Here is a 10,397-nt window from a genome sequence, read left to right as displayed (position 1 = left end):
ATTTAAGCATTTTGATACTTACGGCAACTGTGTGGTGCAGCGAGACTGCGAGAAATTACAATCGAGGAAATGGTCTTATTGAGGAAGCTCAAAGATTTTATTGCGGCTTTCTTAGCCTTCAAATTTTCGAACCTGGTTCTGTAAGTCATCAGTGCACGATTTTTTTTTTTTTTTTTTGTGCAGAAGCGGTATGAAATGATCCCATTAAAATACATAAGATAACTTTTTATAAGGATTGTAAAAAAAAGTCTTCTTACTATTTAGTCAAAAGCAAAACAAAATTGACGTCGTCGGAAGTGCCGTCTGCAAAATTAATGTCAGATGTAACATCCGTTTGCATACAGTTTACCTCGCCTATGCTTTCATGGCCAATCAATTTTCTCAAACAAAAGCTTCTTTCGACCACACAATCGTCGTTTTCAGTCACATCTACATTTGGAATATTTTTCTAAGTTCATGTGCTATTCAAATATATCATTTCATGCCATACACTGTATATGGCATAAAAGAAGAAAAGGATATTGCAGTTAGGAATAAATTTGTTTTTAAAAAAAGCATTATGAATCGTATGTTATGGTTAAGAAGGGTCTTTTCTGGTCCACAATTGCAAATGGATGGAACAAACAAATCGGGCATGGGAATAGCTAAACAAAAGGTTACATGCGGCATTTTAGTAAAATAATGAAAAAGTGCTGGAGTGGAGAAGTGTTGTTTAGATCGGGAAATGGGACTGGCGGAAGAAGTTGTTTGTGAGAATATCAAATTCGCTTCTAATATGAGAGCTGTATTTCGTATAATAAGAGAGCTGTACTTCATCTTTGTGTTTCGTCATTTTCTTTTGCTTTTTTTTTTCCTCTTAGTTTCCTACCAAACATGCTACACTAATGTTCGCGTTGTTTATGAACAAGAAAAGTAGTATTTATAAGACTCTAATATGTTATATACTTGTTGAGAAATACGATAATTATGAGTATGTGAGAATTATCATGGAATGTCCATCCAAATTAGGCGGCAGAGTACATGCTGATTGCTAGTAGGAGTACAATTAGTTGAGAATTAACTTTCAGGCACAGGACGAGTAGAAGTACAATTAGTTTCTGACTCATCAAAGAACATGTTGAGGCATGGAAATACAAACTAGAAAGAGTTCGTTTGGATGGATGAACGCAGAGGAAGGCAAAACAGGGACAAAAAACGATCAAGGATAATCGTGTTTTGTTAGAAAAGAAAGGGAGGGAGAGAAAGAGAAAAGTAAATTTCCGGTCTCTTCATAAATGAAAAGATTTGAAGAGAAAGAACAATTTTTCAAAAATAACAATTTTCCATGCTAGTCTCTCCTTGATATCTCCTATCGATGGAGGCACCGATTGCCGCTTCTCTATTTTTCCGGTGGTCAATATCTCTTTTTTTGTTGTTTCTGCTACACGTAACTCTTAATAAATGTCAAGGGCATGCCAAAGAAAAAGTCAAAAGATTAAATTAGTCGGCTAATTTGGACCACGTAGTGGTGTTCCTCCGGCTAATAAACCATCTCCTCAATCTTGCCACCACTTTTCGTCTTCTGCTCTGCTCTCACTCTCGCAAGCGGTGAGGTGATGTGGCTTAAGCGGTGAGGTGATGTGGCTTCAGTTACTTGCAGCCATCGCCTCATTTCAAGTCATCTATGTTGTGGTTAGCAGAGGGTACAGTAGTCTTCTTGGTGGATATCAAGAGATGTTCAACATAAAATGCTGTCCATCATTCAGCTGCGGGGAAGTGAAGGAGATTTCATACCCCTTCAAACTCCAAGGATCAAAAGCCCTAGGCTTCCCACTCATCTGCCAGGATAACACCACCCTTCTCATCAACCTCACTCGGAATTACCCGGTACCACGATTCCAGGGCATCTACCATGTCAAGAAAATCAACGTCAGTTCAATGTACAATGCAAGCTGGATTCAAATTGCAGACCCAAATTTTGGGTCTAACGACTCTGCCAGCAGCGTCTGCCAGCTACCTCGCTACTCTACAGGAAGTGTCATGTTGGATCCTATAAGATTGTTGATAAAACCTGTCACGTGGGTGAGGTGCAGGAAAACTAGAGGCGATGGGCAGCTGGACCCAGCAACTTACCTTCCTCTCCCCTGTCCAGGCAACAACGCCTTCTCCTCCTCCTCCTCCTGTTCAGTACCGTGGCGTTCTTACCTTCTTTCCAATACCTCCGTGACAGTAGAACAACTCGACCGCTCCTGCCAGATCGTTGCTACTACGGTTATCTCATACGACAATAATGGCGACCAGGAAGGCCTTAATCTGACAGCCATCTCGAGTCAGCTGCAGATGGGTTTTCGGGTGGACTTGCGTTCTCTGTGTCATTTATGCGACAGCAAGATCGACGGAGGTTGCCCTCTGTTTTGCTTTGGTAAGTAGTCATTTCCCTATCCTCTGGCTTTTCTTGGGCATATTTTTGTAAGACTCATTCCATAGCACGTTCCCCATACATACGACCATTGGGGTCGAGGTGGATGGGGATTGGTGACCTCCGGATTGCACGCTAGTCTTATTAACTACTTAAGAGGAGACACCTAATTGAAGCTTGGATCTCTTCTACCGGCGTTTAATTTGTCAAAAATCCATATTGAACGGCCTAAGAAGAACGAATCCCACCATTTCCACGTCCTTATCGTCCTTATCACTGCTGGCATTTACTGAGTTTTAATTGTTCGTGCCTTTCTGTGCAGCTTTCACAAGTAAATTCTCCGAAGTCCATTCTTCTCCATATCAGGTTGCAACTTTGACATTTTGGCATTCACAACAGCATTGACTTTCTTTATTTTTGCGTTAGATATTTGGCTAATGGCACTGTCACAGCTTTTGTGGATAGCAGCACTTGGAGCCATAGGTCAGTTAATATACATATATATGTATATATACCCCGCTCAGATTTGAATTTTCATTTTTAGTACTGCGGATCACTTTTTGTTACTGTTGTCTTTTTTGTCATCAGTCTTCGGCATTGTGCCAAGAATTTTGGGCATATTATTTCTTGCCAGATTGCTGATATACAAACTTAAGAACAAATATTCTCCATCAGACAACGTGGAGAAGTTGCTCCAGAAATGCCAAATTCTCATGCCAAGACGGTATTCATATCCAGAAATCAAGATAATAACAGGACACTTCAAGGAGAAACTGGGGCAGGGAGGATTTGGCTCCGTTTTCAAAGGCAGCCTATTTGACGGTCGTGCTATTGCAGTGAAGTTATTGGGGAAAGCCAAGGGCACTGGCCAGGATTTCATCAATGAGGTTGCTACCATTGGTAGAATTCATCATGTCAACATAGTTTGTCTACTTGGCTTCTGTTCGGAGGGCATGACGAGGGCTCTCATCTATGAATTCATGCCCAATGGGTCTCTTGACAAGTACATATTTCTTCGTAATAATCGCAGAAATCATCTGCTTAGCTGGGAGATGCTATATAAAATAGCGTTAGGCATCGCCCGCGGTATAGAATATCTCCATCGAGGATGTGACATGTGTATCTTACATTTTGATATCAAGCCCCACAATGTTTTGCTAGATGAGTACTTTTGTCCCAAGATTTCAGATTTTGGCTTGGCGAAGCTTTCTCCAACGCAGAACACTATGACCCTCAGTGGTTACAGAGGGACCATAGGTTACATAGCTCCACAACAGGTCTCTAGAAACTTTGGTAGGGTTTCCTATAAGTCCGATGTGTACAGTTTTGGAATATTGCTGCTGCAAGTGGTTTAAAGAATATGGAAGCAGGATGTGTTTGCGCCTGTTGGTTCTAGCCAAACTTACTTTCCCGCATGGATTTATGATCGGCTGAGTGAGGGAGATGATGTAGGACTTGGTGAAGCCACAGAGATTGAAGAGGAAATTGTGAAGAAGTTACCGCTTGTTGGTTTGTGTTGCATACAGATGATGCCAGCAAACCGTCCATCAATGAGCCAAGCTATTGAGATGCTGGAAGGAAGTTCAGACACCCTGCAGCTGCCTCCCAGGTCCTTTTTGATGTTGGCTGATGAAATGTCAAATAAAGAATGTTCCAATAAACTATCAACATGCAAAAGTGATGTGGAAGAAGGTACTTTTTATTCGAAAAGTAATTGCTCTGCAGGTTCCAGTAGTGGTGCCATATAATATATATGGTGAACCTCTAGCTTAGACGATTGTCTGTGTACGGTATACATTGAACTTGTAAGGAAAGGCGTTGGCCATGTCTATGCCAGTATGCTAATATGCTTTCCAGTATTTCCTATTTTGATGAAGCCAACTACTATCAAGGTGTCAACACCTTCCAATTTCCAGTATAGTTTTGTAATAGTGCTGCTACAAATGACTCGAAGAACAAAAACATGGATGTGCTTCCATTTGGTTCTTGTCAAATTTACTTCCCTGACTCGATTTAAGATCGACAGGATGTAGAAATTAGTAAAACTACTGAGATTGAAGAAGAAATCATTAAAAAATTAGCACTTGCGGGTTTGTGCTGCTGATACAGATGGTGTCAGCAAACCATCTCTCCACGTGCCAAGTTATGGAGATGCTGAAAGGAAGCTCAGATGCCCTGCAGCTGCCTCCCAGCCCCTTTTCATGTCTCAAATGAAATGTGTCATAAAGAATGTTCCATACTATCAATATGCCAAATTGATGTAGCAAAAGTTACTTATTTACGAGAAAATAAAAGGTATGCAAGCTCCAGTTGTGGTAGCATACGATACGGTGAACTTCGCGTACGTATTAGTACTTTGGACTTACTGTGTTGTTGGGGATGGCGATGAAAATATGTCAGCCCTTTCCTGCGTTTCCTATTGCCATGCCTATCAGCTCCCTTTCGTTCTAAAATGCATCAATTAGACGTGGCCGTTGATGTTATTTTAAGAAAATTCATCTTTTAATATGCGAGTTTGTGCTTGCGTATGTCGACGAACATGTAAAAGGAATCGTTTGGCAGTAGAAACACTCTATAAATGATCCATAAATCTAGTCTTATATTTGGATAGATTTATAAGACATTCAAATAATGTCCTTACAGCCAAATAACCCTAGATTCACTGGGACCATTTTATATTTATTTCATGCTATGCTGCATGTTGGATACAGCAAAACTCAAACAAGTTCAAACTCAACCTGGTTATATGGGTCATACTAGTTTACAAAATTTTCGTGTGCCATTAAGTTATGATGGAAATACCCCTAATTCATATAGAAAAAGAAGGCTTTTTGTGAAGACAAAAGTGGAAATAAAAAAAATAAAAAGACTATAAAGGACATTCCTTTTAAAAAATTACCAAAAATGTCTCGCTGCTCTTACTGCCTATATGTGTTGGGTGCACACTGCAATCTGGATTCAAACACCAAAACAAGGAGAACGGCATCTTGGTTATCATGCAGTACATTGACATATCGAGGAGCCGCATGAAACAAAGTCCAAAAAACATAAAGTTCAGGACAATCATTGTTTGTGGAGATCAAAGATACATTATAATGAATTGAATATTACTTTGGCTGATAACTAAAATGGGCAGCCTATTCCTTCCATCCCAAGTTTTTAAAAATTATCAAATTTTACTACATAATATTTCTAAAAATAATTATTCGGCTCCTGGAAAATTAAAATCAGTGGATAAGCTTTACCTCCGTGGCAGGTCCTCCTTATTGGAATTTAACACTACAGCTTGGTACAATGACTTCAAGATTGAACGCCCAACAAAAGTTGGAGAAACCCCACATACATGTTCGTTGATAAGTATCCCGACTCTTTGCTTACCGTGAATTCAGGGTTTTTATCAATCATTGAACGTGATGTACAAGTACCAGAATCTGATGGAGCAAGTGGAAAAATTCTAAGTGCAATTAAGAAGAAAAAATTAAGAAAAGTTAGCATAGTTTCCACTAAATTAAGACTAATATTTCGGGGTCACTGGAATATTACTGTTTTCTTAAGCATTTTGATACTTATGATAACTGTGTCGCTGGTGTAAGACTGCAAGAAATGAGGAAATTGTTATTGTTTTACTGCAGTTGGAGATAAGGATATCTAAGTCTAGCTAGACTTCGCCTCTCAGCCTTTTATCTTTTTTTAACTGTGAAAAGAAAAAATTGTATATGCAAATGCAAACTGGTACACGAAATTTTCGTGTGTTATTATGGTTATGACGAAAATGACCCTAATTCACACAAAAAACTTTTTGCCAAGACAAAACTGAAAAAAAAAAAAAAAAAGACTGTGAAGGACATCCTTTTAAAAAAAAATACCAAAAGATGTCTCCCTGCTCTCACTGCGTATATGGGTTGCGTGCACACTGTAATCTGAATTCAAACACCAAAACAAAATTCAGAGTCGGCTGGCTTTACTACCAATGCGCCAGTTTCTATTGGCAAATCAAAAGGCATATTTTCTTTGAGAAAAGAACAGGCCTCTTTGCGTGGTTCCGTCAAACTTCCACCTATATCCACGGTATGAGACTTCACTGGATTCATTATCATCAACGCGTGATATATTTGTACAAGAGTCAGGTAGAATTTTTGGGCACTACGGAAGCAAGAGAATATCTTCACAAGTGAAGAGGAGCATAATGCTCTGCACACTTGGCCAGCTAGTGATGGCTCTGATGTTTATAGTTGGCCCTAACCAGGGAAGAGAAGCTCCCTTGATCTACATTCTGGATTGGTTTGCAAAATACATTCTGGTTTGGTTGCAAGATAAAGTTAACTGCATGAAGGCAGTTTGGAAGAATGAGGAGGAAGATACCAAGATGAAGAAAGGATGCAATGCCCATAATTAGAGGAGATAACGCTGAAATGTCTCTTTTGCTCCATAGGGGAGGCTGAAGCCCTCCCTCCTCAGGGTTAGGGCTACTTCGGTGGCGGGTTGACGCCACAAGAGACTCGCTGCCTACCAGCCTTTTCCCTTACCGTTGCACCAACCTCCGATGTGTATTTTGCCCCACTAGTTCAAATTTGTAAAAGGAGAGCCTAGGCTTGAAAGAATCTTCAAAAATTAAGTTGCGTACACACCATCACAAGGTGAAGGCGTTGGGGAAGGAGGCATTTTTGATAATTTTCATTAACTTTTTTATAACCTTATTTATCCTTTTAAAAAGTTTGTTTTTTTATTTTACGGAAAGTATTTTGGTCATTTTCATGCGCAAGTTGGAATCTTCACCAATAATGCAGGATGAAAAAGGCGCCTTAAGGTGGAAGATTTACCAGTCTTACTTTAATTGGGGGCCGCTTGGCATTTTTGGATGTTTGGTATTGTGCACTTTGCTGTCTTTATGCGATGCATCCCTCAATTCCTTTCTTTGTACATAGCCTCCATTTTTTTTTGTTATTGGACAGCCTACCTCCCCGTCGAGTCCTTATTGGAATTTAGCACTAAGGTCATGTTTGATGGCCTGAAAATTTTTTTCGAGAAAAAAATTCCGGGGTTTGCTGGACACAAAAAAAATTTCTGCTCTGCTGGTCATCTGTGGAACAGCTAACATAACAATGAAGATCCTTATATTCTGCACAATCCTGAGTATTTTCGCCTCTAAATCACTTTATTCTATTCCAAGATTCCGAGCTGTTGGAAAAGCAAGCATATAATAGAATCCTGAGTATTTTGTTCCGCCTTGCTAAACAAAAAAAAAAAATGACGGAAAGAGGGGTCATCGTAGGGTAAGCATTTTTGGCAGGAAAAAGTTGTTTGTGTTTCATGTCATCGTAGAAAACTATATCAAAACGGAACGGTAAATTTTGATCCATACACAGTAAAATCCATGTGTATCAAACCCGGCCTAAAGTAATCGCGCTTGCTACAATGGCTTCAAGATTGAACACCCAACAAAAAGTTGGAGAAACCCCACATGCGTGTTCCTTGATAAGGATCCCGACTCCTTGCTTACCATGAATTCAGGGGTCTTGTTAATCATTGTGCGTGATGTACAAGAATCTGATGGAGCAAGTGAAAAAATTCTAAGTGCAATTGAGAAGAAAAATGAAGAAAAGTTAGCACAGTTTCCACTAAATTAGGACTCATATTTCGGGGTCCAAGGAATACTTGCTCTTTTAAGCATTTTGATGCTTATGATAACTGCCAAGTCTAGCTAGACTTCGCTTCCCCCGCTTTATCTTTTTTTTTTAACTGTCAAAGGAAAAAGTTGTACATGCAAAAATGCCAGTCTGCAAGCATCAATGTTTGATTTTTGTATAGAGTATGTAAGCACGTCCATCGTAGACAGAGACCGTCCCAGCAACATTTTCCGAACCAAACTTTTCCAACGTTGATTAATTCTACCCATCAACGTCGTTTTTCTTTCCAATCACGCGTTCAGACGCGGAATGGATTGAACATGGCGGAAGTTGGCGTCCGGGTGACGTATGAAGGTCTGATTTTACACCTTGAAAACCAAGTTGTTGTTGTTTGGCAAGGAATAGAAAAACCAAGCTGGTGGTTCCTACCTAATTTCATATGAAACATGTCATATAAGTAGTTATCATAATTATGGAAAACAAAAAATTATCTATTATCTTAAGAACTGAAGAAACAGATGCGGATGTAAAGATCAGCCCGGCCAAGTGAACTCTGAGCTATGATAATTATGAGAGCATTATATTTATCAAATCCATTCAAATTACACGTGATTACACGTATAAGAGCACTTTCATTAGCTTATGAACCGCAAGGCACAAGGGCCATATAGTAATCCATGGAGACAGTTAGAACTAGAGGTCGGTCATGTGGTACCTGAGTCAAGGGGGTTTGGATGGTCCACAGTGTTTAGTTGTATTCACCACAGTGCTACAATAATATTGGTTCCTAGAGTTAGGTGATCGACGTACTCCATGAGTAGTTAAATACAACACCAGCTTCTAAAGGAACGATGCAATCAACGACGAACAGCTTTTAATTAGTAACGTAAGAGCACCACGGTTGTTAAGTCAGTGACGCATGCATTAATATACTCATTAATGTAAGAAATTGTACTACAGTTGGTGTGTTACCAATTGTCTGACCAATTAGTTATGCAGGTGATATGTCCCTAGTTTTATATAGTTAAAAACCTGCCGCATAACTAAAATTGAAGAACCCTTCCCAAAAAATAGCCCTTACTGAAGCATCAGCCATGGTCTATAGTGCAACAGTACTTAATGTTGCTTTAACACTGGCGCATAGTGCTTCCAAGGGCCATTTATCCTTCAGCCATTATCTAGCATCTAGTAGATTCGATAGAGAGAGAGAGAGAGAGAGAGCGTTTAAATTTACTGGATGCTAGAAGAATTTGCCCAATAGCTAACAAAATCGCCGTTGGAGTTAGATTATATCATTCCTAAATTAAAAATTTTTGCTGAATCATAAACCATTGCTGAGAATTTTGCACAATAAATATTGCTCTTGTGATGTCTATCTGCTCTAGCTGCAGTTTCAGCCGTCTATCCTGTATAATAGGATGGCCCTGATTGGAGGAAGGAGGAGGCATCGTCCTTTCCGCATGAGGAAATATATTTCGTCATTGAAAAAGTACTAAAGAAGAGTGGTTGACGTTGCCAACCACTCCATTTGGTCTTCAACGTGATTGACGGGTGTGCTCTCCACTGCAGGGCCAGGCACATCTGCACTTGGAAAAATTTTCCACATCTGCTACTCAAATATATCATTTCCTGTCATACAATTTATATGAGATATATATGATATTCCGGTTAGGAATAATTTTATTTTTAAAAACCATTATGAAAGCGTTTTCTTTGCCGTTATGTTATGATTGAGAAGGGTATTTTCTGGTCCACAACTACAAACGAATGAAAGAAACAAATGAGGCATGAGATGAGAACAAATACGCAGTTGAGAAATGAAGAAGAAGAGTGGTTGGGGTATTTTAGAAATTTTTTTAAGTTAACCACATTTTTATTTTTTAACATTTTCATATTCACCTTTTCATCTTCTTAAAACTCTTTATTTATTTTTCACTTTATTAAAAGCATTTTGGTCACTACACACCCAACATATGATGTTGCTTGGGGTCATCTATTAAGATAATGAAAAGGTGCTTGACAAGTGCTTTTTTTTTTTAGAAAAAAATTATTTAATTTAAGACAATTTTAGATCGGCTCAGTACTGAAAACTGGAGGCTTGTGTTTTCCTGTTATGATTGATACTTATTATATATTATATATTCATCTTTGTGTTTCGTCATTTTCTTCTTTTTTTGTTTTCATAGTTTCTTACCGAACATACTACAAGAGTGTTTGTGTTCTTTATGGAAAAGAAAAGTAGTCTTTATAACACCTCTAATATGTTATATACCTGGTGAGTTAGAAGTAGACAATATGTCGGCCCTGAAACATGTACAATCCGCCAGCATCTCTGCTACCATGGGGCTAGAGTGGGCAACTGCTCACTCTAA

General features: G+C 39.1%; 1 pseudogene; it reads left to right on the top strand.

Moving 5' to 3' along the window:
* Positions 1-1,549: 1,549 nt before the first annotated feature.
* The window catches only part of LOC116263971 (rust resistance kinase Lr10-like), a 39,643-nt pseudogene continuing 30,795 nt past the window's right edge, over positions 1,550-10,397 (top strand).

The sequence above is a fragment of the Nymphaea colorata genome, chromosome 11, assembly GCF_008831285.2.
Source record: "Nymphaea colorata isolate Beijing-Zhang1983 chromosome 11, ASM883128v2, whole genome shotgun sequence".
NCBI classification, from domain to species: domain Eukaryota; kingdom Viridiplantae; phylum Streptophyta; class Magnoliopsida; order Nymphaeales; family Nymphaeaceae; genus Nymphaea; species Nymphaea colorata.
Note: the sequence above shows the minus strand (reverse complement) of the source record. Positions and strands in the feature narration are given on the sequence as shown.